The sequence below is a fragment of the Saimiri boliviensis genome, chromosome 21, assembly GCF_048565385.1.
Source record: "Saimiri boliviensis isolate mSaiBol1 chromosome 21, mSaiBol1.pri, whole genome shotgun sequence".
NCBI lineage: Eukaryota > Metazoa > Chordata > Mammalia > Primates > Cebidae > Saimiri > Saimiri boliviensis.
Window position 1 is genome coordinate 4,828,849 of NC_133469.1, and position 27,652 is coordinate 4,856,500.

Consider the following 27,652-nt stretch of genomic DNA (forward strand, 5'->3'; position numbering starts at 1 on the left):
TCGGCAGAAGAAGCAGGTCCTGGTCTACCCCGACTCAGTGTCCCCTCCTCCCGGCCCCTGCTCTGGCCTCACAGTCTGTCCCCTGGTCTGGCACCCCAGCACAGCCCTGGGCACTGCCCCGCACGACTCCCCTTCCTCTCCCAATTCCTACTCCTCCTCCAGGAAGCCCCTGTGGACCACCATGACACTTCCTGCCCATTCCTGCCACTCCTGCCCCTGACCCCACCCTGGTCAGCCCATGTGACCCCACTCCTGGCTGGACAGTACCCACTGGACAGATGAGGATGCTGAGGCCCAGGAGGGTGCCAGGTGGCCCAAAGTGACACCCTCAGCTGAGGTAGCTTAAGTTGGGAAACCTGGGGCAGACTCCTAGGACAAGACTGAAAGCCGCTTCTGCCTGGATGCCTGCACAGGGGCAGCTGCCCACCTGGCCCATAACCATGACCCCAGAACCTAGGCAGCCCCTGTCCCTGAGGGAGCCTCCTGGAGTCCCTTCCTGTGGTGCGTGACACCTGAGCCCCTACCTAGCCAGGGCCCTGCTCTCCTGTCTCCTAAAGGCCCCTCGCCCACCTGACCCTCACCCAGCAACCCTGCCCCATCTCCTGGGCTCCAGCCTCTCCCGTGGGCCAGGGCTGGCAGGCAGAAAACCAGGCCCTCCTGTGTCCCCGTGAACCTCAGCCCTGCCGGCTCTGCTCACAGCTTCCCTGAGGGTCCCCGGCCTGTGTCACCAGCTGCCTGTCCCCTTTGGCCCCGGCCACTGGCATTGCCAGGCACCTCAGATCATTTCATGCCTCCCCTGCCCTGGCCCTGCCACCCCCCTGCCTGGCGCACTCCCCCAACACCACCCCGCCCCTACCGCCCGGCTCATTCTTCCGCTTCTCCCACTCAGCTAAAGCTGAGCTCCTCTGCAGCACGGCCCCAGCCTCCCATGACGCCAGCAGTCACCCCGCCACACCCCAGCCCCTGGCCCCAGACCCCAGCCCCATCCCCCTCCTGAGCACATGCAGCTGGGCCACAGGTGTCTCTGGGCAGCTCCCTGAGAACAGGCTGGGGCGAAGCTGCCCACTAGCTGGGACCCCAGGGGTGGATGGGACCAGACCGGGAGCAGAGCTCGGGAGGTGGGACACTTAGCTGCAGACGGCCTGCCCGTGGTCCCCGTGACCACATGTGATGCCTTCAGCTGCCCCTCTGACCAGGTGGGGTGCTGCCCACGAGCTGGAAGGCTGCGAGCTGTGGGCAGCTCCTCTCCCAGTCCCGACTGGCATGCCTATGGCAGCAACAGTGCAGGTGTGCTGGGGAGAGACGGGGGCTCCCGGCCTGGCCCCACCCCCTACGCAGGGAGGCTCGGCCTTAATGGCTCCTCCTGTCCGTCCACTGCTCGCTCCTGCACTGCCTGCCACGCTGGGGTTGAGACCCAGCCTCAGATCACCCGGCCAGCTCCCAGGAGCCCCGAGCGGCAAGGCCCGACTGCCACACAAGCGGGCGGGGGCTCAACATCCCCAGTAAGCGCCTGCAGCCAGAGCGGGCTCTGTCACCTGGTGTGAACAGGCCCTTCAGGCTGAGAGACCAGCAGGCCCACCCCAGCTAGGCTGTGTGTCTTCAGGCAAGGCCCCCACCATCTCCGGGCCTTGGACAGTGAGGAGCCACACAGTGGAGAGGGAGGCTGGCGCTTGGTCAGGGTTCAACACCTGAGCTGATGGGGACAGGCCCCAGGTGCCCCTCCTCTGGTTTCCTGGCCCCAGGCCACCTAAATCACTCCCTCGCCTTCTCCTGGTACCCCAGTCCTGTGTCTCCACAGCCAAGGCCTCTCCTGGAATCAGTTGAACCAGATGGAGCCCTGTGGACAGGGCTTGGCATGGTGCTGGGCTCAGGTGGCCTTTGGTAAACAAAATGGTCAGTGGAGAGGGAAGGAGATGGGGAAACTGAGGCACAGGGAGTGACGTGCCCAGTACAGGCCAGCACGGCCTCAGGCTCCACGTGGCTGCCTTTATCCCTGACGCTCACTCGTCTACCCCAGGCCTGCGCTGGTCCCCAGTGTCCTGACCCAGCGCCTGTGCCGCTGGAGGGTCTCTCAGCCCAGGCAGGGGCTGGCGTCCAGCTGCTCGAGGTGGCCTACGGCTGTGGAGGGGTGGCCTCAGCGGCCCCTCTGCTTTACGGGGCTGTGATTCCGGTGCTAAATGCGGAAATGTGGCTTGGCTGAATGCCGCGTTCCGCCAAGGCCAGCTCCCAGGAACAGCTGGGTTGCCAGGCCCTGACCCAGAGCCTGGGAACACAGCGAGGCCTAGCCCTGCTGCGAGGCCGTGGGGGGCCGACTGCTCAGGAGGCCGATGACCTTCCCAAGGGCGGGTGGTCAGAGAAGGGCTGAGAGCATGCCTGCTGGGTCCTGACGAAGGGCCCTCCCTCCCCTGGGACCCCTTCCAGTGCCCACCTCCTGCCTGGGCCGGGCTGGACCTTCCCGGCAGCTCTGGTCCCTGGGCTGCTCCCGCAGGCCTGGCTCTGATGCGTCATCTGAGGAATCCCAAGCTCCGGCTCCTGCGGTGTCCCCATTTCACAGCCAGGAACCAGAGGATGGTGAAGTCAACCCAAGGTCACGCGGCGGCGAGTGACAGAGTTGGTGTTGCAAGCAACCACTGGACCGAGCCACAGCCACACCGCCCCAGCACACCCCACTGTCCCTGTGCTGGGGGGCTGCTCCCTGTTTCACAGATGGGGAGCCAAGGCTGGGGGGAGGAGCAGGGGGGAGTGCTCAGGGTCTGTGGACTCTGAGGCACACCTTGCCTGCACATACCTCTCCAACCCCCGAAGTGAAGTTTGCCTACCTGGCATGAACCAGGAACCAGCCTCATCGGGGGGCTGGCACCAAAACCCATTATGTGTGGGTGAAGACAGCCACAGGGAGCATGCACCGGCCATGGGAGGTGTGCCCCCACCAGCCTGCGGACCAGGGAGGGCTTCCTGGAGGTGACGTGACCACTGACCTGAGTCCTGAAGGGCAAAGAGCAGAGATCAAGAAGGGCTGGGAGTGGGGAGAAGCATGCACAGCAGCCGCAGGTGAGGAAGCCCCTGCCAGGGACGGGGCCTGGGGGCCAGGGGAGGGCAGACAGGCTGCCAAGGGCCTTGGGCAACCATGGGTCTCTGAGGGCCACGGGGAGTCACTGAGGGTTTTAGCAGGTGAGTGAGAAGATCAGAGGAGTGTTTCAGTTTTCGTTGTTGTTGTTTTTGCTTTTTGAGACAGAGTCTCACTCTGTGGGCCCGGCTGGAGTGCAGTGGCGCGATCGCGGCTCACTGCAACCTCTGCCTCCTAGGTTCAAATGATTCTCCTGCCTCGGCCTCCTGAGTAGCTACAGGCACTACAGGCACCCACCACCATGCCCAGCTAATTTTTGTTTCTTTAGTAGAGACGGGGTTTCACCATATTGGCCAGGCCGGTCTTGAACTCCTGGCTTCAAGTGATCGGTCCACCTGGGCCTTCCAAAGTGCTGGGGTGACAGGCATGAGCCCCATTACCTGGCCCAGAGGAGTATTTTCAAAGTTCCTTCCGGCTATGTGTGGATTCTGGATTGGGGGCACAAGGATTGGGGCAGAGAAGGCAGGTTGGTAGGCGGGGCTTCCCCAGGCAGGCGCCCTGCACACGGAGGGAGGCTGTTGGGAACAGGACAGGAGGCAGGGGCTGCACCCCACGGCCCTCAACTCTCTCTCCAGTGACGGATGACGGACTTGGGATTCAGCAGCCCCTGCCTCTGGCACAGCCTGGGGCTGGGGCTGGTGCTGCCGGGCCTCTGGCCCCCATTCCCACACCCACTCCCTCTGCTCTCCCAGGTTCAATGTGCTGTCAGCCCCTGTACAGGGATTTGCACCCAGGGTGGGCCTGGCTCTGACAGTGTCCCCCTCCCAGCCCACACCCAGCAAACAGCCATAAGAGCAGTGAGAGCACTGGCTCCTGGTAGCACTGAGCAGGTGCCAGAGTTGACACCACCGTGAGGGCGCAGGGCAGGGGTCACTCCTGCTACAACCCAGGGAAGCTCCTTCCCACAAGTAGGGCCCTGGGTAGTAATGGCAGGCAGGGTGTTTGGGGCACGGGAACAGCATGTGTCAAGGCTGAGGTGGAGGGAAGTGGGTGGGTCCCTCAGGGGCCACTGGTGGGTTTGGGGTTCAGAGAGGGAGGCCTGTGTTCGCTGCGGGCCATGGAAGGAGGGAAGGCGCTCCAGGTGGGCAGAGGGGAGGGAGGCAGCCGAGGCTGGGGAGACTTGGGCCCCGTGCACATGAGAGGAGGGGACAGAATGAAGACACTGTGTGTGTGTGAGCTGAGATCATCCCCCTGCACTCCAGCCTGGGCGACAGAGTGAGACTCCATCTCAGAAGAAACAAGGAAGCAAGCAACCGCGAACTGACTACAGGGCGAGCGTCTCCGTGGACCGACCGCAGGGCGAGCGTCTCCGTGGACCGGCTGCAGGGTGAGTGTCGGGATTGGCTCTGGCTGGTCGTCAGCAGACCAGAGGCCTGAGCCCGCTCTGTGGGGTGGAGAGTCACAGAGGTCACAGGGGTCGCCCGGAACACAGCCACCGTATTTATGGGACACCTCCCAAGACCCCCAGGCCGATTTCAGGCCCCGGGATCAGCAGCGAGCAGTGCAGACGAGGCCCTGAGATCAGGGAGAAACACAGGAGGGGAAGATGGGGCGCAGTGGGGGGCAGGCTTCCAGAAGGATGTGGCCTGCAGGAGTGTGGGGTGGGGGACTGGCCTGGAGACGGGCCCCGGACGGGGCAGCATGGCCCGTGGCAGGACATAAGAGTGTGGGTGGCCAGGGTGACTGGAGTAGGGGTCGCGCCAGGAACAGCCTCACAACCTCTGGTTTTCCCGAGACCTGTCGGCACCCACACGCAGTGCTTGTGGCTTCCACAAGCTGCCACAAGACCCAGGGTGCAGGAGTTTGCAGCCCCTGCAATGGATGCTGAGATACGCATGGCCTCAGTGCTCGCTGCCTTCAGCCATCAGGTCACCCGAGAAGCTACAGGCAGGGACCTGACACTCTCCACCCCTCAGGGCGGGCTCAGGGCCGTGGTCTACCGACAGCCAGCCAGACCCAACGCAGACCCTCATCTTATAGTTAATGGCTTTTTGTTTGTTTGTTTTGAGACAGAGTCTCCCTCTGTTACCCAGGCTGGAGTGCAGTGGGGTGATCTCAGCTCACCGCAACCTCTGCCTCCCGGGTTCAAGCGATTCTACTGCCTCAGCCTCCCGTGTAGCTGGGATTACAGGCATGTGCCGCCCCACTCAGCTAGTCTTTTGGCTTTTTGGTAGAGACGGGGTTTCAGCATGTTGGCCAGGCTGGTCTCAAACTCCTGACCTCAAGCGATCTGCTGGCCTTAGCCTCCCAAAGTGCTGGGATTACAGGCGTGAGCCATTGCACCTCGCCTCATCTTGTAGTTAATGCTTTCTGTGCGCCTGGCCTGCGCTGGCCAGCGCCATGGCGGTAGCCACCCACCTGACGGCAGCTGGCAGGTCCCTGGGCACAAGGGCCAGGCGGGAGGAGCTTGTCCTCGCTCAGTCCTGACGTGACACAGCCACCTTGGGCCACACACCGCTGACCTGGCCCTGCAGTGGGGGCGGTTGCCCACGTGCCGGCTGCTGGCTGGTGGCCTGAGGCAGAGGGCACCGTGGGGTCCAGCTGGGTCAGGGGCCCACTGCAGACCAGGGAGCAGCAGGGCGCTGGGTTACAGTGTTACCACGAGCACAGCCATCCCCTAAAACCACTAAGCCAAAGGGCCTCCTCACTCGGCGTCTGTGTGACATGGCACTGAGAGTCCAAAGGCCAGGCCAGGGTCACGCTGTGGTCAGTGCTGGCCAGGGCCAGAAGCCGCAACTCCCTCCCGACCCACACCGGGCCATCTCCTCTGTGCAGGCCACGGCATCCAGGCCTGGGGCCATGAGTCCGCAGTTTCGTCCTGTCCTGGGGGACTCAGCCCTCGGTCGTGGGGGCTGCCAGGGCCGGGAGTTTGGAGGACCGGACTCACTGCAAGGAAGTCCCTGCAGTTCCAGGAGGAGCCCGTGGCATCCTCAGCTCTTCCGGGTGTGACGGGTGCAGGGGCAGGTGGCCGGCATGCTGGGGGGCTGCCGGCTCTGGCAGGGCGGCTGGGCACAGCCTGAGGGTCTGAGTGCCTGGCCTCCAGGGAGGCATGGCTTTGGGCCACCTGCGAAGGCCTCCTGCCCCACAGATGATGCAGCCTGCAGCCACCGCGGTCCACTTAGCAGGCCCTTTCCAGCCTGGCAGTGGGTCACAGATCACATTGACCCCTGAAGTGCCAGCCCACAGCTCCAAGGAGGGCTGCAGGGGACCATCAGCTGGCTGGGAGCTCACAGAGGCCCCGGCAGTGCTCAGCTCCCTCCCCCGCCCTCCCGCAGGGCCCTGCTGGCCTCTTGACCCCAGAGCTCCCTGTGGGCCATCCTTCCAGGGCAAAGGCTGCAGCACTCACTGGGAGCTTAAGCTGTCCTGGGCTCACTCTCCCTTGGTCCCTGCCCTCCCCTCCCAGCCACCTGCGCCGCCTCGCCCTGCAGTGCAGACTAAGGCTGGCCCTGGCACCCTGAGGTTGTGCCACCTCGCCCTTCCCCGCCCAAGTCCCCTCCCCCCAGCCCCAGAGGCAGGACTGCATGACACGTAAGAGCCCAGCCCCCAGAGCCAAGTCTGTGGTTCAAACCCCAGCTCCCCCAGTCCTAGCTCTGTGGCCCCTCCGCCCGTTTCCTCACCGGCTGCATGGGGATCCCGGGCGCTGTCCTATAGGACCGGCGTGGAGGCTGAATGAGCTAGTCCTTACAGAGAACAGCGCTCCGGTCATCGCTCCAGTCTGGTGTGGCTGTCCTCCCTGCTAGAACATTCCTGCTGCTCCCTCCCCTGACAACGCCTTCCCCACCCCACCCCTTCCACCTGGAAAGCAATGGGCCTTATGCCTGACCCCCATCCCCTACTGCCCAGACCGTGAGCCAGAGCACTCACCACTGGCCTGGTGGTACTGGAGTCAGAGAAAGAGATGGGGTCACCTCTGCATCCCCCATCCAGAACAAACCTGGCCCCTGACCACGTCCCAGCCCGGATAGCCCTGTGCCCCCCTCCTCTCGTGGGAGGCAGTGGTCATCCTTGACACGCCATCCTCCTGTCCTCTAAGATTCCTCTAAGTGTTTGGACAACTTGGAATTCCGTGACCACAGGAAGCCTGGGCCAGCCAGGACGCGCTCCTGTGCGGAACCCTCGGCAGAGTGGGGGCCGGGGACCTGTAGGCTGCGGGCTCAGTGTCTTTATCGTTCCCCGAGAGCCAGGGGCATGTGATGCGGGGGGCTTCATCCTGCGGCCACGGGAAGGCTCCAGAACATTTTAGGCAGGGTGGCAGGCTCAGGGGTGTACTTATTTATTTATTTATTTAGAGATGGAGTCTTGCTCCGTTGCCCAGGCTAGAGTGCAGTGGCACGATCTCCACTCACCGCAACCTCTGCCTCCCGGGTTCAAGCGATCCTCCTGCCGCAGCCTCCTGAGTAGCTGGGATTACAGGTACGTACCACCATGTCCAGTTAACTTTTGTATTTCTAGTAGAGACGGGGTTTCACCACGTTGGCCAGGCTGGCAGTGATCCACCTGCCTTGGCCTCCTAAAGTGCTGGGATTACGGGCCTGAGCCCCCACGCCCAGCCCAGAGGTGCTTTTTGGGAAGGGCTGGGAGGGGCAGGGGAGTGCAGTGGGGAGTTTTTTGGGAAGCAGGAGGCCTGCCAGGGCACAGGCGACGGTGACAGTGCCAAGGGTAGTGAGGTGTTAAGGAAACCACTCCTAGGAGGTGGTCACAGGTGTGGAGGGCAGAGGGGCTGTCAGGCCACATGCAGATTTCTGGCTTAGACCCAAATGCCTGGCAGGCGATGCCCTCGGCCAAGATGAGAGCAGAGAGGGATCAGGCTTCAGGGCAGTTTGGGGGCTCCTGTGAGGCACCCCAGGTGGCAGCTCGGGAGGCAGGGGGCAGCTGGAGACAGCATGGGAGGCAGTGGTACCTGGGGATCCAGAAAGCACCCAGGGAGGGCGGCTGGAGCCAGCGAGGGTCCTGGAGGAGGAGGGTCAGGGAGGCTGGCACCTGGAAGGGAGTAAGAGAGGCTGAGTGTGTCCCACACATGCACATGGGCCAGGCGTGGGCGACGCAGGATAGAATGGACGCCCGGGAGGCACTGTGGACGTGGCCACCGCTGCCCCCTGCCCCAGCTCCTCCCGGCAGCTTCAGATTTCCCAGGCAGCCCGTGGGCCTGGAACCCCGCTTGGATAAGGGAAGGAAAAATACATTCATTGTATCCCTTTCCCACAAGCCACTACAATCCTATCTTTGTTCCTCGCTTGCAGCCAATGATGGGGAAATGGAAGGGCGTTCGAATTCCTGTCAAGCCTTTAAGAGAAGCCCCCCAGAACCCTGGGGAAAGGAGGCTGGCCGGCAGGGAAGGGCCCCATGGAGCACTGGCCTGGGGTGAGTATGCATCCGTGGGGAGCTAACTGGAAAATGCGGCTTCCACGAGGACACACAGCTGGCTTTTAGAATGGGCTTGAAACCAGAAGACATGGGCAAGATGCCCTCCGTGGAGAGAAGTTGGGAAATAATGGTCAGAGAAGGTCAAAGGCACCGGCAGCATTGTCCTGGGACGCGTCCTGGCTCTGCCGACCTTGACTTTGCTGAGCTCAAGGTCTCGAGGCCTTCCCGGAGCTGAGAGACCGTGGGTTGGGGTGGGGCGGGCCCCGGCCCCGGCCCCGGACATCTGCTTCTCCCACTTCTGGCTTTGCCTCCACCTCCACTGCTCCTGATTGTCCAGATGAGTAACATGAAACTCATATAGACACAGACACAGATACACACAGAGACGTGCACACGTGTGTACACGAATAGCATGCACACACACCCATATACGTATACAGACACATGCACTCACCTATACATGCAACACACACGGGCGCACGGGCGCATTCACGCAGGCACACACAGGCATGCGTGCACACAGATGTGTGCAAGCACCCAGGTGTCACACAAATACACATGTGCACACACCTGCCTGCTCACACGTCTGTGTGCACACACATGCAGACACAAGCACACATCCTGCGCACACAGGTATGGCAGGCCCAAGGTGCCAGGCAGGCTTCACCAAGGACTTGGCCATGTGGAGCAGGCAGCTCCCCACCCCTGCCCTTCGCTGCTGAGCAAGGAGGTGCAGCCTGGCCTTGGGGAAGTCCCAGCACACAGCCCGGCTGAAAGTCAGACAGATTTGCTCGCTCCGATTTCCAGGATTCCGAGGGTAGACCGCAAGGACCCCCCAGCGACGTGGGAGGACACAACCCTGACAGACAATGCAAGTCCTCTTTCTGTAAACCAGTGGAATCCCAGCCCCTTGCCAGCCATGTGGCTCAGGCCACCTTCCTGCCCTCCTGTCCCTCACTCCAGGGTGCGCCTGGCGTGTTGCGAGTGTGCGTGCAGGCAGCGCCGGGCTCGAGAAGGAGTGACGTACAGATGGACGGCTCTCCTGCCTACTGGCCTAAGCGGTCAGTCACTCAGCTACATGGGCCAGGGCTGCGGGAGGCTCCAGAAACAGCCACTGCCCACAGCCCGGGCATTTGCAGTAGGTGTGTGGAAACAGCTGCAGACCAGAGGCAGGAGCCAGGGAAATAGCACCCCGTCTGGGCCCCCACCTCCCCACCCGAGCCGTGGCTGGATGGAGCAGGATGTCTCCCCGAGGGTGGCTGCCCTCCACCAGGAGCCTCCTGCGAGCCCCAGGGCTCCGGCCGCTTCCCCTCCAGGGCTGCACGTTTGCCTTTTAGGAATCAGGGTTAGCAGCCCCCAGCCTGGTGTTGGGAACCCTGCCCCAGGTCCCTGGACAGCAAAGCCAACGTCTTGGAAGCCCCAGAAAATGTATCACCCATCATACGGGTGGTTTCCTGTCTCTGCAGATATTTCACTGTCCCCTGCCCCGACTCCTCCTGGCCATTTCCTGGAAGCTCTTGTTGCCACAGCCACATGAACACAAACCTCCACCCAGCGCTGACCAAGAGCCAGGCCCTACCCCAGGACCTCACAGATGTCACTTTAGTGATCCTTTCAGCAACCTAATGAGGTAGGACTATCATTATTCCCTCTTCACAGATGGGGAAACTGAGGCACGGGGCTGTAAAGTGACTTGCCCAAGGCCCCACTGGCAGTCAATGGCAGAGCCAGGTACCCTCCCAGAGATGCTCACGCCCTAATCCTCAGGATCTGCAAACATGTCACCTTTCACGACAAAAGGACTTTGCAAATACGCTGAAACATCTTAAGATGGCAAAATTCTCCCAGGTCGTCTCAGTGGGTCCAAGGTAAGCACAAGGGTCTTCATGAGAGGAAGAAGGAGGTCTAAGTCGGAAAGGGACCTGGCCAGGTGCAGTGGCTCACGCCTGTAACTCCAGCACTTCGGAAGGCCGAGGTGGTAGGATCGCTTGAGCCCAGGCGTTCGAGACCACAAAATAGCTATCCTTGTTAAGTCTGAACATGTAGGATGTAAAACACCAAACAGACAAACCTCAACGATCTGAACGCTGCTTTGCATTCTGCTGTCATCTTTTTGAGCTCCTTTAATCTGAAACAGCTCCTCAGCCTGTGTCTGTGTCTGTGTGTGTGTGTGTGTGTGTGTGTGTGTGTGTGTGTGTTTCATGACATTGACACGTCTGAAGAGTACATATCAGTTATTTTGTAGGCTATCGTGATGAGATCCCGGCTACCATGCTTGGCAGGAAGACCACAGAAGGACAGGAGGCTCTCAGTGTGTCATAGCAGGAGGTATGCGTTGATGTCTGTTTCGTTCCTGGCAATCGCTTGATAAACACAGAGTTGGCCAGATTTCCCTGCTGAAAAGTTACTGTGTTTCCTTTTGTCATTAGTAAGTATCTTGTTGGGTGATACTTTGAGACTTTGTAAATATCCTGCTACTCAAACTTTCACCCACTAATTTATGCATCCTTAGATGACTCTTGCCTGAATCAATTATTATAATGGTTATTAAATGGGTAGTAGTTCCATCATTCCTGTAGTTATTGCGTCTAATCACCTCAGATGATATCTAGACTCCCAAGAAGCTTCCAGCCTAGCAAGGGAGACGGCTTAGTCAACAAATAAAGTGAAATCAGCAGGAGGCACTGGGGCTAAAGGAGTATGGAAGAGGAACACAACCCAAGGAGTGATCAGGGAGGCCTTCCTGGAGGAGGTGGTGCCTGAAGTAAATCCTTAAAGGAAAAAGTGAAGGGAGGGGATGTCCTACAGAAGGAAAAGCAAGTGCAAAGCAGTGGGATGGAAGTAGACAACGAGAGAGAGAGAGAGGAGAAGACGTGACCATGGCGGACTCCAGGTGTTGGGCCCAGGGGCTCTGCCCAGGCCCACTGAGCCGTCAACAGTGCAGGTGTTGACCAGGGGGTGGGCTGTGCAGGTGGAAAAATGAGAAAGGAAAGGGCAGGGTGGGCAGAGCAGGGCCAAAGCCAGGGCAACAGCTTGTTGACATGGGCCCCATTGACCTTTGTAACCTCTGACCCTCACAGTGACCTTCCAAAGGTAACCTTCTTCCCATGGAAAACAGAGGCGCAAAGAGGTGAGCTGATGCGTGCGGGGTCCCCCAGCAGAGCCAGGACTCCAGCTCAGGCTCTCAGAACAAGGGCCAGGCGTAGTGGCTCACGCCAGTAATGCTGGCTGATCACTTGAGGTCAGGAGTTCAAGACCAGCCTGGCCAACATGGTGAAACCTCATCTCTACTAAAAATACAAAACAATTAGCCAGGTGTGGTGGTGGGTGCCTGTAATCCCAGCTACTTGGGAGGCTGAGGCAGAAGAATCACTTGAATCCGGCAAGCCAAGGTTCTGGGAGACAGAGCGAGACTCTGCCTAAAAAAAAGAAAAATTGTGGGGAAGGGAAGAGAGTGCTTCTCTCAGCTGCCCACATCTTTCTTCTGGGCCTGAGCCTGGCTCTAGATACCCAGAGAAGATTCCGTGGGGTCCTGTCCCCAAGAAACCCCCCAGAAAGTTCCAGTTGGGCTTCAGTTCCCACCAGGAGGCCCTTCCCTAGCCGAATTCTTGGGCTCCCTCCCAAAGCAGGCAGAAAGGACTGGGTGAGGGGCCTGGGCCTGGTGTTCACTTCCCGAAGCCCAGGGGTCCTCTTCCCGGCGTAAGGCCTTGAGGATGCATGGGGAGCCGGTGTTCGTCCCGCTGTTGTGTTATTTTGCCAAAGCATGACCCGTATGGAAGATCGTCCCACCGGGTAACTCTCTTCACCTTATCAGCAGGGCCCATCATTCCTGCTGCCTGCCAGCAAGATGCCAGAGCATATTTTTAGACCAGCGAAGTTGGTGGGACAGTGGGTGGGACCCAGAGAGTGACTGACAGTGTGTCGGCCCTGAGGGCGGGAAGGCCGAGCAAATGCCCCTCCCCGGCCGGGGCTGGGAGGGGACGTGGAGTGGTCTGTCAGCTATGGGTTTGTGGAAGGCAGAGTCAGTGACTTTCAGCTGACCTGCCTCAGCCTGGAAGATTCCAGTAGAGAGAGGGAGGGCCAGGGGCTCGGAGGCCATTCCAGGCCTGGATGCTGGGCCTGAGAGCATTTCCAAAGCACTGAGCCTGGGGTTGAAGGTAATTCACCATGAGGGCTCAGCTGGGGAGGATGGTGTGTGTGCTTCCCCCACCTCTCAGTCCCCCAACTTACCCCCAATCCCCCCACCCACCTTGACTCAGGAAGAAAGCCTCCCTCAGGAGCACTGGCGGCTCCCTTCGGAGGCATGTCATCATCACACCCTGGGGCACAATGCAGAATCCCAGGCTGGCAGGGGACATTTGAGATCAGCCAGCCCAGCCTCTCATTTTACAGCTGGGAATGGGCGCAGGACAGCCACGGCTGCCCAAGGTCACAGAGCCCGGGAGGGAGCAGCAGGCACAGTGGAAAAAGCAAGGTCATGTGAGCCAGGTCCAGGCACCAGGTCCAGGCCTGCTGTGCCCGGGCACGTGGCTCAGGGCGATGGCTCAGCCTCTCTGCCTCAGGTCCACAGCTGGGAGCAGGCAGAGGAACAGCTGTTTGCGGGGCTGGAGGCCCTGTGCACACGGAGGATGATGCTTCATCAGCCACTCTGCAGGCAGCCAAGCCAGGAGGGCCCCTGGGCTCCTGCGCTTCTGCCCAGGAAGAGAAGCAGGGACCCACTTCCCTTTGGGTCAACAATGCCTTTAAGCAACGGGCTTGAAAACCCCTGTTTAGTGACCACCTCCTATTGCTCGGCAAGATGGGGACAAAGACGGATCCAGTTCTCCAGCCGTTGAACATCTGTCTCATCTAGAAGATGGGACCGCATGTGGAAAATAAATGTCTGTGACTGTATTAACTGTCCCAGCTTCTGTCGGCAGTAATGGCAGACCCCCTTACCCTCTGAAAACAAGCAAGGATTTTGGATAAAAAAATAATTTAACAAAATCATGTTAAAAGCATCCAACGGCTGCCAAGCTAGTGAGAAACGTCCAGGCCAAGCTCCAGGATAAGCAAGAACCCAGGGAGGAACGCTGGGGCCGCTGTCGCCCGCGAGCATTGCCGACCTGGCAAGGTGGGCTTCCGCCTTGGAGGGAGCGGGGGCGCAGACAGACGTCAAGGTATGAGGAGCCGGAGAGGGACTCAGCCCCGTAGCAAGCTGGGAGCCTGAAAGGCCTCGCCTTGAATAAAGACTGAAGCAGACATAACCCTGACCCGCTGCTCCAAAACTTCCCTTTCCAATTTAGAAGGCATTCGTTAGCATTAAAAGCAGTGGGAGAGAAAGAGGGAAGGAAACACAGACTGAAGCCCAGGGCATGGGGCTCGTGGGGACTTGGAACCCCGAGTCATCATACCCGGAGGCCCACAGATGCTGAAGCCCCCTGGGCATTTGGTTTCAGGGGGGTCTGGGCTGTCCATGTCAAAGCAAACGTGAATCCTTGTGAGAAGGAACCTCTGTCCTTGACCTCACAGAAACCCCACAGACACCCTTCCGAGGGCCCCCAGAAGCACACAAAGATATCTAAGTCTGAAAGGGAAGAAGGCACCTCGAGTAAGAACCAGCAGACAAACTAGCAGACACCCCCACGGTCTTCCCATATCGTTATAGAATTATCAAAGGAGGGACTAGGAGACGTTTCCCACCGTGATCGAAGAGATGGTCCATGTTTGGTGGCCAAGCATAGCCCGGAGCTCATCACTCCTCCGGGAAATCCACGGAGGGGTGGCAAGTTTTGTAGTTCAAGCCACGGGGGAGGCAACAGGAGTATAAGAGGCCACAGTTCAGGTGCTGATGGGCGGAGGCGGGGGAGGGGGTGCTCCCCGGGAGTCCACTGGGAGACGCAGACGGGTGCTTCCCAGGCAGCCTCACCAGCTTCCCCTCACACGGATGCCCCGTAAAGGTGGGTTCAGCCTCGACATAGGAATAACAGGGAGAATCTGATTCGCTATTCACAAAACAGCTGCAGAAGCAGATGAACCCATGGACTACCTTCACAGCTGAGGCAGAGTCTGCCTTCTGAAACACGTGGGCATTTTCCTAGAGTCCTTTCTCTGTCTTCAGTTTCGTTTGCCACTTCCTGAATCTAACACCGTCTGAGGGCGCTGCGGAAGACTTCAGAACTTCCAGAATTACCCAAGTGCACTTGTCAACGCTCCCCTCTAGCAGCACACTCGCCGGATTTGATCACTTTTGCTCTGCCTTGCCTGCATGTGCTTGCCACAGAAATGCTTTAAAAAACGGACCTCCCACACACAGCGGCTCGCGCCTATAATCCCCGTGCTTTGCATGCCAAGGTGAGAGGATCACTGGAGGCTAGAAGTTCAAGACCACCCTGGGCAACATAACCAGGATCCCTTCTGGAGTCTCTCTACAAATGATAGTAATAATAATTTTAATTAGCCAGGCATGGTGGTGCACACCTGTGGTCCCAGCTACTCAGGAGGCAGAGGCGGGAGGGTTACCTGAGCCCAGCAGTTTGAAGCTGCAGTGAGCTGTGACTGTTCCATTGTACTCCAGCCTGGGTGACAGAGCAAGATCCAATCTCCCCCCTTCCCCCAAAAAAAGGAAAGGAAGGAGACAGGCTTGTGCCCCGGAAGTGGTGCTTTTGAACTTGCACTCAGACAGTTGTCTCGGTCAGGGCAACCGCGCTCCACACACCGGTGTCTCTGCAGCAGTGCAGAGTTCCTTACAGAACAGCGTCTCAGGACACCGCTCCTGCTGCTCCTGCTGGCTCTGAGCGAGTAAGGACAGGGGCTGGGAAGGTCCCCTGCGTCTGAGCCCACCGGGGCTCAAGCGCCTTTTTTTGGTCGCCCACTGTCTGTAGGACAATCCCAGCTCCTCAGCCTGCGTCGCCGGCCTTCCAGGTGCCTGCTGCATACGCTTCTCAGCCACACCCCTGGCCTGCCTGGGCTCAGGGCTGACTCTCCAGGGGCAGGCAGCGGGAAGCTGGAGCCATTTTGCAGCAGGAAGGATTCTGCCAACTGGGAGCTGAGGCCACGCATCGCATGGGGGGGGGGGGGAACTCTGCCGGAGCCTCTCCCGGTGTGATGAGGGAGGCAGGCACACAAAGAAGGAGTTAGAAGAATAAGGTTAGTGGGAAACCGAGGGCAGACTCCTAGCCCAGCAGGGACGGAGGGACCGAGAGCACGCAGCTCCGAGTGAGCAGCAGCTAGGCCAGGCCGGGCAGACGGCCAGTCCCGCCTGCAGCGCACTCCAAGGTCCCAGGAAGCCGGGGAATGCGCAGAGCTGAGAAAACGTCCTGGCAACTCCCCAGGCACCCAGAGCCCACCGTGTTCTCCGAGAGAAAGTCAGCACTGGGACACTGGGCAAAGAAGCAAGGGGCCTGCCTGGAAAAGCCAGCTCAGTCCTTGGCGCCCACTGAGCACCCACTAGCTACTTATTTGGACTTGTTTTAAAAACTCAATTCAGCGCGAATACTCGCCAAGATGCTTTGACCTAATTTAATGCCTCCACCTGGAGAGGGGGAGCAGTGAATTCACAGTCCCCAGCCTGTCTTCCCCACCAGCTATCCCAGAACCCTGCCTGCCCCATGCCATCGTCACCTTGCAGAGAAACACTGATTGCCTTCACACACCTGGCTCCAGCCAGCTCCCTCCTCTGCACACCTGAGGCTCCCAGGCAGAAGGGAGGTTCTTCCCCGGGTCTGGGGCCCCCTGGGAGGGTGTCCAATGGCGTTCGAGCCAAGGCCGTGTGGGCGCAGCTCCTGCAGGCTCTGAAGGTTGTAGCCCACACCCTGCTCCTTGGCTTTGTCAAAGATCAAAATCAGGCCTTACGTAGAACTTTATATTCTAACGTTGCAAGTCTCAACACAAACCGATGTGTTGACTTGAAAATAAATATCACTAATAAAATGGAGAAGACTGGCACGGAAAGATTGGAAAATGTCAGGAATCCTTTGTGCTGTGTGTTTCAGTCAATAACGCACATCCGAGGGGCGAGGGGGCGGCCCCTGGACCTTGGGCTGTTACAGATGGGTGCCATTTTCAACAGCTCTGGGGACAGACGTGGTTTGTCAATACCTTGGTTTTGCCAGTTCAAAGCTAACCAATCCCTGCAACAGTTACTAGCACTACATCTAAGCAATTATCACAAAGGAAAGGTATTTTCAACTACAAAAAAAGAATATAAGGATATAGTCTTGGAAAGGAAAGGGATATTTCTCTTTTTTCTCTTTGAGGCAGGGTCTCTCCACGTGGCCCAGGCCTGAGTACAGTGATGCGATCACAGCTTATTGCAGCCTTGACCTCCCAGGCCCAAGTGCTCTTCCCACTGCAGCCTCCTGAGGAGCTGCGGCCATAGCCACGTTCATTTTTTTTTTTTTATTTATTTTTTTTTTTTACCTTTTTTAGAGAAGAGGTCTCACTATGTTGCCCAGGCTGGTCTAAAACTCCTGGCTTCAAGCAATCCTCCCGCCTCTGCCTCCCAAAGTGCTGGCATTAGAGGTGTGAGCCACCGTGCCTGGCCTGAAAAACAAGCTCGCTCTTTCTTTCTTTCTTTCTTTCTTTCTTTTTTTTGAGGCAGAGTTTTGCTTTTGTCCCCCAGGCTGGAGTGCCTTGGTTTGATGTCCACTCACTGCACCCTCTGCCTCCCAGGTTCAAGCAATTCTCCTGCCTCAGCCTCTCAAGTAGCTGGGACTACAGGCAAGTGACACTCTACCTGGCTAATTTTTGTTTTTTTAGTAGAGACGGGGTTTCACCATGTTGGCCAGGCTGTTCTCAAACTCCTGACCTCAGGTGATCCGCACCCCGCTCCCCGGCCTCCCAAAGTGCTGGGATTACAGACGTGAGCCACTGCACCCGGCTCGAAGCTATTTCTTTAAATCAGCTATGTGAAGTTCTAGAGGAAACTTCACAGTGTCAGGGGTTTGTTTTTGTTTTTGTTTTTGTTTTTCACTTTGCTGCAGACCCAAAAAAATTGTCAAACATGATCTGTCTGTTCAGGAGATGAGGGACTATGGCCAATCCCACATTTTAGTGAGATCCGAGGTAGAGCAATGCGAGAGGGCAGCCTCCCTGCACTCAGCTGCACAAGCTCTGGTTCAGATTGCCTTTCCTGGCTGTCAGGACTCTGGTCAGAGCAGATCACGGGGTGGGACTGGGCATCGCAGGCAGGAGGCACGTAGGCACTGGGGCTGGTGGCTGCAAGGCGTGAGGGTGCCTGTCAGCTGTCCTGAGTGGACAGACAGGACTAGGCAGTGGGCCCGGTAAAGAAGGTGCTGGATGTGACAAGAGCCACTCAGAGCACAGGAGCTGGTGGCCACAGAAAGCAGAGGGCAGCTTTGGCAGGGGGAGGGTTGCCAAGCAGGCTTCCTGGAGGAAGCAAGCATTGGCAGAGCCCTCAAGCTGGTGGTTACCATGTCCCAAATATGACCCGATCACCCGGCCCCACCCTGTACCACCCCCACACTCCCTCCTCAAACTCAAACCGGGACCCACCGAGGCAGGCCTCCCTGCCCCACTGTAGACATGAGGGGGCTTGGATAGGCATTGCCAGCTGGGGGTTGTAGTGTGAGGGAAAGGTGCGGGAGGATTTGAATCCAGTTCTGCTGAACTCCAGACCCCAGGCACTGCTCACTCATCCGTGAGAGAAAGCAGGGGTGGCGCCCCGGTGGCGCGGTGCTGTGCGCGTTTCCAGGCCGCCGCGCCAGGCCTCATGTCCGCGGTTCCAGCCTTCCCTGCCTGCAGCAGCGCTGCTCACGACCGGGCCGCTGGGTCAGATCACTGCAGAATCCAACTCCACGCAGAGCAGATCACCCGTTATGGACCAAATCTATCTGGCTGGGTGCAGCACACCTGTAATCTCAGCACTTTAGGAGGCCAAGGCGGGCAGATCACCTGAGGTCAGGAGTTCAAGACCAGCTTCGTCAACACAGTGAAACCCCATCTCTATGAAAAATACAACAGATGAGTCAGATGTGGTGGTAGGCACCTGTAATCCTAGCTAGTCAGGAGGTTGAGGCAGGAGAGTCGCTTGAACCTGGGAGGTGGAGGTCACAATGAGCCAAGATTTTCCCATTGCACTCCAGCAATTGCAGAGCAAGACTTCATCTCAAAAAAAAAGAGAGAAAGAGAAAAGAAAGAGAAGAGAGAAAGAAAGGAAAAGAAAAAGAAAGAAAAAAGGCCGGGCGCGGTGGCTCAAGCCTGTAATCCCAGCACTTTGGGAGGCCGAGGTGGGTGGATCACGAGGTCAAGAGATCGAGACCATCCTGGTCAACATGGTGAAACCCCGTCTCTACTAAAAATACAAAAAATTAGCTGGGCGTGGTGGCGCGTGCCTGTAATCCCAGCTACTCAGGAGGCTGAGGCAGGAGAATTGCCTGAACCCAGGAGGCAGAGGTTGCGGTGAGCCGAGATCGCGCCATTGCACTCCAGCCTGGGTAACAAGAGCGAAACTCCATCTCAAAAAAAAAAAAAGAAAAAGAAAAAAGAAAAAGAAAGAAAAAGAGAAAAAAATTCATCTATCTACACATCATGCTTTGCAGTGAGACTCCCACGGTGCCTATAATGACACAGTCAGGGGTCCCACAGTTTCCTGTCCGTGCCCTGCACTGGATGAAAGACATCCGCCATCCAGCCCTGGAGCTGGATCCTGTGTGATGAGGGGGCACCTGTCCGTTTGGAGGGGCAAAGAAGGGAGGCAGTGCAGCTGCAGGTGGGCTGCCCTGGCCTTCTCAAGATCTACAGAGACAGACATCTGAGCCATGGCCAATGGGGCCTGCTGCAAAGCTGGAGACCGCTTAATTATCAAAAGGGTAGAGTGTCATGACAGCAGCAGTTTCTGGACCTGCAGAAGCTTCCAGATCCTGCAAAGCTAGAATAGGCGCTTAAGCCCCTCCCCACTCCAGCTGTGACCACTGGTTAACGTGTAGCGTGTAGCATGCAGCACTCGGTGCTAAGCTGATGGAGTCACACTCCTGCTGACAACCCTCCATGGGAGGTGTCCGGCGGCCCTTATGACCAAAGCCTAACTCCCCACCGGGCCGTAAGACCTGCCTGGCCAGGGCCCTACCCAGCTCTGCCCATCTTGTGCCATCTCCACACCGTCTCCCATTGAACGTGGCCCCTCTCTCCTGCCACAGGCTTCTGCAATGCTGCTGCCACCCTCATGGAGCTGTTGGGCCAGGACCAGCCACCAGGGAAATCCTGTCATTGACCCTGGACTCCTGAGACTTCCAGAGGCTGCCATATCAGTCAGCAGACAGCTTCTGCCCCAGACAGCCAAACCCCAGGAGTACCCAAGACCAGGTGCTGATGGACTGGGAGTCGGGAGAGTTCTCACTCCCTGCTGGGGACTTTGGCCACGTGCTGCCTTTCCTGGCCCTTCATTCCTCATCTGTAAGATGGCGAAGGCACAGCCACCTTATGAGACTCTTGTGGGTTCTGTGCCCTAGTGTGACAATCTTTCATTACCTTGGACCCATAGGGGTTTGCGGTCAGTACCAGGATGGCAACCAAGGACATACCCATGGTTGGCCCTCACCGACGAGGTCCAGCCTCTGGTCACCAAGCAGCTCCCTGCTCGCTGACAATGAGCCCTCCCTTTCTCGGCCCACAGCCTCTGCCCTGGTGGACTTCCACCACCTGACCTGCAGGCGTGCTTCCAGGAGCTCAGAGGCCACTGCCCTGGCGGATGACACCCTGGAAGCACACGCCTCCTTGACAGAGGGATTTGCACATCAGCAGAGGGCAAGCCAGCAGCAACCTTTGCCGGCCCTGGATGGCAAACAGACTCCAGCCTGGACCCCAGGCCCGTGGGAGAAGCTTCACCCTGGCAGGATCAGGGAAAGCACTTGGGTCCCTGAACACAGATGACTGTCTTCACCTGCTCCCAGCGCTCAGGGTCTAACTGCTGCCTAGTACTCAGTGGCCAAGCCCTACCACTCCAGGTTGCCTCCTCCAGCAACCGCTTCCCGTCTGAATTCCCAGCTTCCCAGTTGCTTCCCCGAGACCGTGGGAGAGCCTGGGCTTCTCTGGCTGGCTGGCAGGTCCACACTTGCAGGAGTGAGTGGCTCAGCAGGGCAGCTGTGGGCTTTACAGACCTGCCTTCCGTCCTGCGCCCTGCCACTGGCCTGGGGGACCCAGTGCCTCAGTCTCCTTCTCGTAATGTGGGCACAATAAGAATTACCCTCAGAACATCTTCAAGACCAGAAAATGTCAAAAGGGACCTGAGATAGCATTGTCACCACTTAAATGGAAGCTATGAACTGAGATCCCCGTGCACCAGACAGGTGCTCTCAGCAGTCACTAGGCTCCAAAGAGGAAACTCGGGGCATGCTCAGAGACATTTTCAAGAGCGCTGATTTGCCCTCCAAGTACAGATTTCTACTCAGTCCCTGCACCAGCGGCATTTCTGTTCCGTCGTGTGGCCCTCATCTCATCAGCACCGGAGAAGGTAAAGAGAGGCTTCCTGGAGCTGGGGGTGGGGGTGGGGGTGGGGGTGGGGTGTGCCCTTTGTGACAGTGGCTCCCATGCTGGGTGTGTGACAAGGTCTTCGTGGGCAACAGAAAATTGCTTCACCTCTCTCATGTGAGCATGGTTTCCCAAAAGAAACCTGCCAGCCCCGGGAGGCAGTAGATAGGGGCTGTTTCTGGCCAGGATGCTCCCAAGAGAAGAGTCCTGAACTTGCTTCTACCCCAGGGCGTCTGCGGGAGACTGGCTGAGAGCATTTGATTGAAAATGCTTATTTCTGGGACACACGGATGAAAAATAAGTTTTCCTAAAACCTTGGGAGCCCCAAGAACCCAGGAATATCGTCTTTTCTGTGTCCACTGAGTGTTCACGACCGCTCTGCAGAGCCCCACACAGTCTTTGGGCTTGTTCATGACGAGGTACACCAGGTCTTTCAACACCTGGTTGACCTGGATGTTGCATTTGGGAGAAGAAGCCAACACAGCTGTGTGGACCCTGGTTCTTGAGAGCCTGGGATGTGGGTATGCCACGTAATGTCCTTGAGCCCAGAGGTCCTCATGAGGATGCAGCCCCGGAGCTCTGCATGGGCAGCCGAGGGTCAGCTTCCCTCACCAAGCGCAACAGGATGACAAGCTTGGATGTGGCTGCCTGCACACCCCGCAAGATATCCAGGATATTAACTGTATGGATCACTCTGTAAACTGAAAACATAACATGAATCTGTGCTATTGGTGGCTAGCGTGTGCAAGAAAAGCTGAGCCTGCCATGTGCCAGCGGGAAGGATATGTGGGAGGGTCTGGAGGGTGGGGCAAAGTTCACCATAGTTGCCTGGCTAATCAACAGGGGTGAGTTTAAGAGAAGTCTGTGCAAGGGCCAGTTCCTGCCTGGTCTCCAGTTCCCCTGCCTAATGAGATTTGCGTTTCCTTTCCGGAGTGGGTCCTCCTGGGCGCCCGTTGCCACAAATAGCACAGTGGCAGGCGCAGCTGGCAGTGGGGCTGGCATAGCACACATTTCGTTCCCGAGGAGGGGCGCCCTGACGTGCCGGCACCCAGGGGCTTTGTGCATTCCGCGCAGAGAGCTCGGGCGTCACAGCGCGAACAAAGCAGCTTTGCAGGGCGCTCTCCTACTCCTCGCCATTGGCCGCCGGGCCGCGACCTCCCCCTGCCCTGGCAGAGTCCCAGCGCCTCGCCGTGGGCACAAAGTCAGCCCCTCGTCACCCCCCAGGGCGCGGAGTAGGGGGCGCGCATGGCTCTCGGGCCACGGGAGGTGGGTGGGGATGTGGGGTCGGAGCTAGCGGCGCCTCCCCGAGCCCGTCCGCGTTGCCCTTCACCCTCCTCGTTCCCCCGCCCGCCACACCGCCCTGGCACCTCCTGCCACCTGTTTCCTCGTCCTCCCAGCTCGCCTTCCCCTTCCCCTTATTTTGCATCCTGGGGTTCCAGGGACAAGGTCCTTCCCGGCCCGCCTCCCACCCCACGCACTTTGGAGGCTCAAGGGCACCCAGTCCCGGGTCTAGACCGGCTCATCGCACCGAACGGCGGAGCCCGGCTCCCGGAGGAGGCAGGAGGGACTCGCCAGCGTGGCACGGGCGCTCAGCGGGAACCTCCACCCGCTCCGCGGCCGCGCGTCCCCTCCTCGAATTCAGCCCCATCCGGGTGCGCGGGGCCGCAGGGGCGCCCACGCTCAGCGGTGTCCCGGCGGTGACCTTGGAGGGCTCCTCCACCTATCCGGCCTCAGTTTCCCCAGGTTGCAGCGGACGCGAGGCTCTAGGTGGGAGCAGCCGAGCGCTCCCGGGGCCCCGCCCCCGCGAGCAGCCAATCGGCCGCCGCCGTCCGGGGGGTGTGTCCCGGGGCCGGGGCCGGGGCGCCCGAGGGCGCGCGGGGCGGGCGGGGCTTCCGGGTCGGGCCCGGGGACAGGAGCCCGCGCGGACCGGGGCGGGCCGAGGGGCGGCGCGTGTCGCAGGGGCGCGGCTGGCACGGACGCGCGGAGGCGGCGCCGGGCATGGGCCGTGGACGCGGCGGCCCCGCGGCAGGGGCAGCGGGCGGCGGGGGCGGAGGCGGCCGCTAGCGCCCTGCCCGGCGCCGCCTCCTTCGGCGCTCGCCCCACGGACCGGCAGGCGGCGGACAGCGGTCCAGGTGCCCGGGGGCGGGCGGGCGCGCGCGGGGGTCCGCGGGCCGGGCTTCCCCAGTCCCGGGACCCAGACGGCGGCAGACGGGGGAGGGGCAGGGCTGGGCGGCGCATGCGCGGGGCCCGGGGTCTCGAGGTCTCGGGGGCCCGGGGACCCCGGGTCAGAGTGCGCGGCCGGAGACCTGAGGGCGAGGGGCGAGGACACACGCCGAGGACTCGTGCAAGGGGTCCCGGGGCCCTGCTCGGCCTCCCTCCTAGCGCCGGGGGCCTGCCCGGAACCCCAGAGTCCGCGGCCGTCCATGGGGCTTGGCGCTGCGCGGAGGTCGGGTCTGGCGACCGCAGCGACTCTGGGTCTTCGGCTTGTCCCTAGGGAGGGAGGCCCTCGGGCGGGGACATCGGGGCTTGCCCATCCCTCGGCGCCGTGGCTTCCCAAGACCCCCAGGGATCCCTGAGGCGAGGAAACCCGGGCCCGGACAGACCGACCCTGGGTGGGTGCGCCTGGCGGCTGCCGCCGGACCGAGGCGCGCGTGTTGGTTCCTCCGGCTGTGACCGCCTTTGAGGAACGCTTCCCGCTTAATGCCCCAACGCGGCGGGGTGACCCCCGGCAGCCCGGACAGGCTGCGCTCGGCCGGGTGGCTTCTCTGCGGAAGCCGCGCCTCGTCGCTCCCGGTGGGGGCCGCTGCGGGTCTGGCGCGGGCATTCCCAGGTCTTTCCGGAGTCCTGGGCTGCGCGGCCCGCGTGGTGCGGGTGAAGCCGCAGGGGCGCTGGGTGGTGCCGCTGGGAGTCAGGAAGGTCGGCTCTGCCCCCTCTTCCACCCCAACTACCAGGGCACAGCTGCGCGCCTGTGCGTTTCTGAAGCCTGGTTTAAAAGTTAAACGAGAGCAAGGGTGCTCCAAGTGCCAGGATTCTTTCCAAGAAAAACCCTCAGTTGTCTAACCACCAGTGGCTTCCTGGGACTCTCCGGGGCTGGACGCCCACCTCGGCCCCAGCTGCCCCACCGACTCCCCCTCCCCACCCCAGGAAACCAGGGAGGCCCCTCCTCTCCCAGCCTGCTTGGGATAAGGGTGCCCCGGGGAACTGGGTCGGGGCAAGGCACGGGTTTTCCTGGGAAGGACCGTGCGACACCTGTGTGGTTGCGGGGCAGGGGCAGGGTGACTTTCTTCTTCCAAGGTGGTGGAGAGTTGGGGGCATCCAGAGAACATATCGTAATCACTTCCTCCTCCATCTTCTTACTGCCAGGCTGAAGCTCGGGTCCCTGCCTGCTCTGTGGACTCACAGTTTGTGGCAAGACAAGCTCAGAACGGAGAAGTCGTCACCACAGGTAAATAGTGTGATTTACTGATTCCAGGTGGAAGTATTTAAGTGTGTTTAGTGTTTACTTCTGTTGTGCTACAGACCAGCAATGTGGAGGTTAATTATTATTACTTCGGGATGCAAGGTCAGATACATGTGCATGGATTCACATTTTTTTTTCTTTTTCTTTCTTTCTTTCTTTTTTTTTTTTTTTTGAGATGGAGTCTCCCTCTGTTGCCCCGGCTGGAGGGCAGTGGCACAATCTTGGCTCACTGCAACCTCTGCCACCCGTATTCAAGTGATTCTCCTGCCTCAGCCTCCTCAGTAGCAGGGATTACAGGTGCCTGCCAATGCACCTGGCTAATTTTTGTAGTTTTAGTAGAGATGTGGTTTCACCATGTTGGCCAAGCTGATCTTGAACTCCTGACCTCGTGATCCACCTGCCTCGGCCTCCCAAAGTGCTGGGATTACGGGCGTGAGCCACTCCGCCCGGCCTACAATTCACTTTTAGGTTCTGAGTTACTGTGTCGGTTTTGCCAGGAACTCCATTGTTTCATAGCAGGCATGTTTTAAATTAATGTTATAAGTTTAAAACTTGATAACTAACTTCGAGTTAATGTGAGTGCCTAGCAGACACTTGGGACGTCCACACTGACTGGTACAGAGCCGTTTTCATTGTGATTTGAATATTAAGCAGATGGCTTGTTGAGAAAGGCCCATGACAGAACATGCCAGGGATAGGCTGAAGATACAGGCCAGATGATACGGATTTGTGTGGTCACCATCCATGAGAGACCAGGGACAGTGGGGCCGATGATGGCCTGTTGGCAGGCAGGGCATGGCCTCTCACTTCTGTAATCCCAGCACTTTGGGAGGCTGAGGTGGGAAGATCGCTTGAGGCCAGGAGTTTGAGACCAGCCTGGCCAACATGGTGAAACCCCATCTCTACAAAAAAATATAAAAATTAGCCAGGTGTGGTGCCAAACACCTGTAATCCGTGCTCCTCAAGAGGCTGAGGCAGGAGAAGGAGGTGAAGGTTTCAGTGAGCTGAGATTGTGCCACTGCTCTCCAGTCTGCATGACAGGGCAAGACTCCATCTCAAAAAAAATAAAATTAATTAATTAATTAATTGACAGTAGAAAAAATGTTTTCTTTTACCTCTTTTTTTTTTTTTTTTTTTTTTTTTTTTTTTTTTTTTGAGATGTAGTTTCACTCTTGTCACCCAGGCTGGAGTGCAGTGGCGTGATCTTGGCTCACTGCAACCTCTGCCTCCCTGGTTCAAGCGATTCTGCTGCCTCAGCCTCTTGAGTAGCTGGGACTGCAGGCACCCACCACCACACCCAACTCATTTTTGTATATTTAGTAGACATGGGATTTTGCCATATTGGCTAGGCTGGTCTCAAACTCTTGACCTCAGGTGAATCACCCACCTCAGCCTCCCAAAGTGCTGAGATAGGCCGGTCACAATGAGTGGCTCACGTCTGTAATCCCAGCACTTTGGGAGGCTGAGGCGGGCAGATCATGAGGTCAAGAGATCGAGACCATCCTGGCCAATACGGTGAAATCCTGTCTCTACTAAAAATACGAAAATTAGCTGAGCGTGGTGGTGTGGGCCCGTAGTCCCAGTTACTTGGGAGGCTGAGCCAGGGGAATCACTTGAACCTGGGAGGCAGAGGTTGCCATGAGCCAAGATTGGACCACTGTACTCCAGCCTGGCAACAGAGCAAGACTCTGCCTCAAAAAAAAAAAAAAAAAAAAAAGGTGCTGGGGGTACAGGTGTAAGCCACCGCTCCAGGCCCGTGTCTGACGTCTTAGACATAAAATAAGAGACCTGTCACAGTCGTCAAACACTGTGGTGGTTTTCCCTAGCTCATGTTTGTCAAACTTGTGAACAGAGTTTTAAAAGTTATGTGCGAGAGGGGGAGTATGAGAGAGAGAAGAAAGAGAAAATCTGTGTCTTCTTTATAAGCTATTTTGTAACTTGCTTTATTGACTAGGTTATGGAGAATCCTTCTATGTGAAAAATATTTATGACTCATTTGAAATGTCTATATCATATCCCATTGTGTTTAGATACAATCATATTTAGCCAATCTCTTTATATATGTATATATATTTAATGCAGTCATTCCAGAACTATTTACTGAGTAGCTGCTGTGAGCTACTGTCCCCAGTGCTGAACAAGACACGCTGGATCCATGAACCTGATTTTCATACCAGAGTATAAAAAAGAAACTTTAAAGATAATCCTCATCGCGGTAAAGGGTGAAGAATCTGTTTTTGCCAGGACATCTTACTCTTTAGAAATTGGTGACCAGTGTTCTTTCTCTTTCGTGCTGTTTTGGAGAGTCTGTTTTTGTAAGAAATATTTAAGTAGGCTGGGCGCAGTGGCTCATGCCTGTGATCCCAGCGCTTTGTGAGGCTGAAGGGGTTGGATTGCTTCAGCCCAAGACTTTAAGACCAGCCTGGGCAACCTGGTGAAACCCCGTCACTACCAAAAATACAAAAATTAGCCCCGTGTAGTGGCATATGCCTGTGGTCCCAGCTACTTGGGAGGCTGAGGTGGGAAGATTCCTTGAGTCTGGGAAATGGAGGTTGCAGTGGCTGAGATGGCACCACTGTACTCTGGTCTGGGCAGCAGAGTGAGGAAAAAAAAAACCTAAATAAATATTTATGTAGTCATCTTTAAGCAGTCTTTTAAATTTTATTTACTGATTTACTTTTGAGACAGGGTCTTGCTGTCACCCAGGCTGGAGTGCAGGGACATGATCGTGGCTTTCTGCAGCCTTGATCTGCTGGGCTTAGGTGACCCTTCCACCTCAGCCTCCCAGGCAGCTGGGGCCACAGGCACACGCCACCGTGCCTGGCTAATTTTTGTACTTTTTTCAGAGACGGGGTCTTGCTATGTTGTTCAGGCTTGTCTGAAACTCCTGGGCTCAAGGCATCCTCCCGCCTTGGCCTGTCATAGTGCCGGGACTACAAGCTTGAACCACTGCACCTGGCCTAAGTGGTCTTTTTAAAAACGCACACACACATATTAATTAAAGTATTTATTTCCTTATTATAAATACATTTGAAATATGCCAATTTTTTTTCTCTTTTTTTGCTCTGTTAGTTTCTGTGTGTGAATGGAGATATATATGTATATTGCTTTCTCTTTTTTTTGAAACAGAGTCTTTCTCTATCATCCAGGCTGGGCTGCAGTGATGCGATCTCGGCTCACTGCAACCTCCGCCTCCCAGGTTCAAGCAATTCTCCTGTCTCAGCCTCCTGAGC

General features: G+C 58.1%; 1 protein-coding gene and 1 long non-coding RNA gene across 10 annotated transcripts in view; both read left to right on the plus strand.

The window, feature by feature from the left end:
* Positions 1-1,008: 1,008 nt before the first annotated feature.
* LOC120361487 (uncharacterized) lies at positions 1,009-16,612 on the plus strand. 8 transcript variants are annotated; one of them, XR_012515418.1, is made up of 5 exons: positions 1,009-4,454; positions 7,417-7,540; positions 8,368-10,819; positions 11,572-11,621; positions 13,054-16,612. It is a non-coding gene; the product is annotated as an uncharacterized LOC120361487 (long non-coding RNA). The 8 variants fall into 8 exon arrangements; XR_012515414.1 differs by having other exon boundaries at positions 8,368-10,359; positions 10,737-10,819; positions 11,572-16,612; XR_012515415.1 differs by having other exon boundaries at positions 8,368-9,633; positions 9,958-10,819; positions 11,572-16,612.
* Positions 16,613-20,226: 3,614 nt separating this feature from the next.
* Positions 20,227-27,652, plus strand: part of PPARA (peroxisome proliferator activated receptor alpha) — an 87,056-nt gene continuing 79,630 nt past the window's right edge. Inside the window, exons 1-2 of one of the 2 annotated variants that reach the window (XM_010343308.3) lie at positions 20,227-20,942; positions 24,323-24,404. The gene's annotated coding sequence lies outside the window, so the exon portion shown is untranslated. Of the gene's footprint in view, positions 20,943-22,958; positions 23,092-24,322; positions 24,405-27,652 lie in introns of those variants that run through there. The other variant, XM_039463166.2, reaches the window with a different exon arrangement.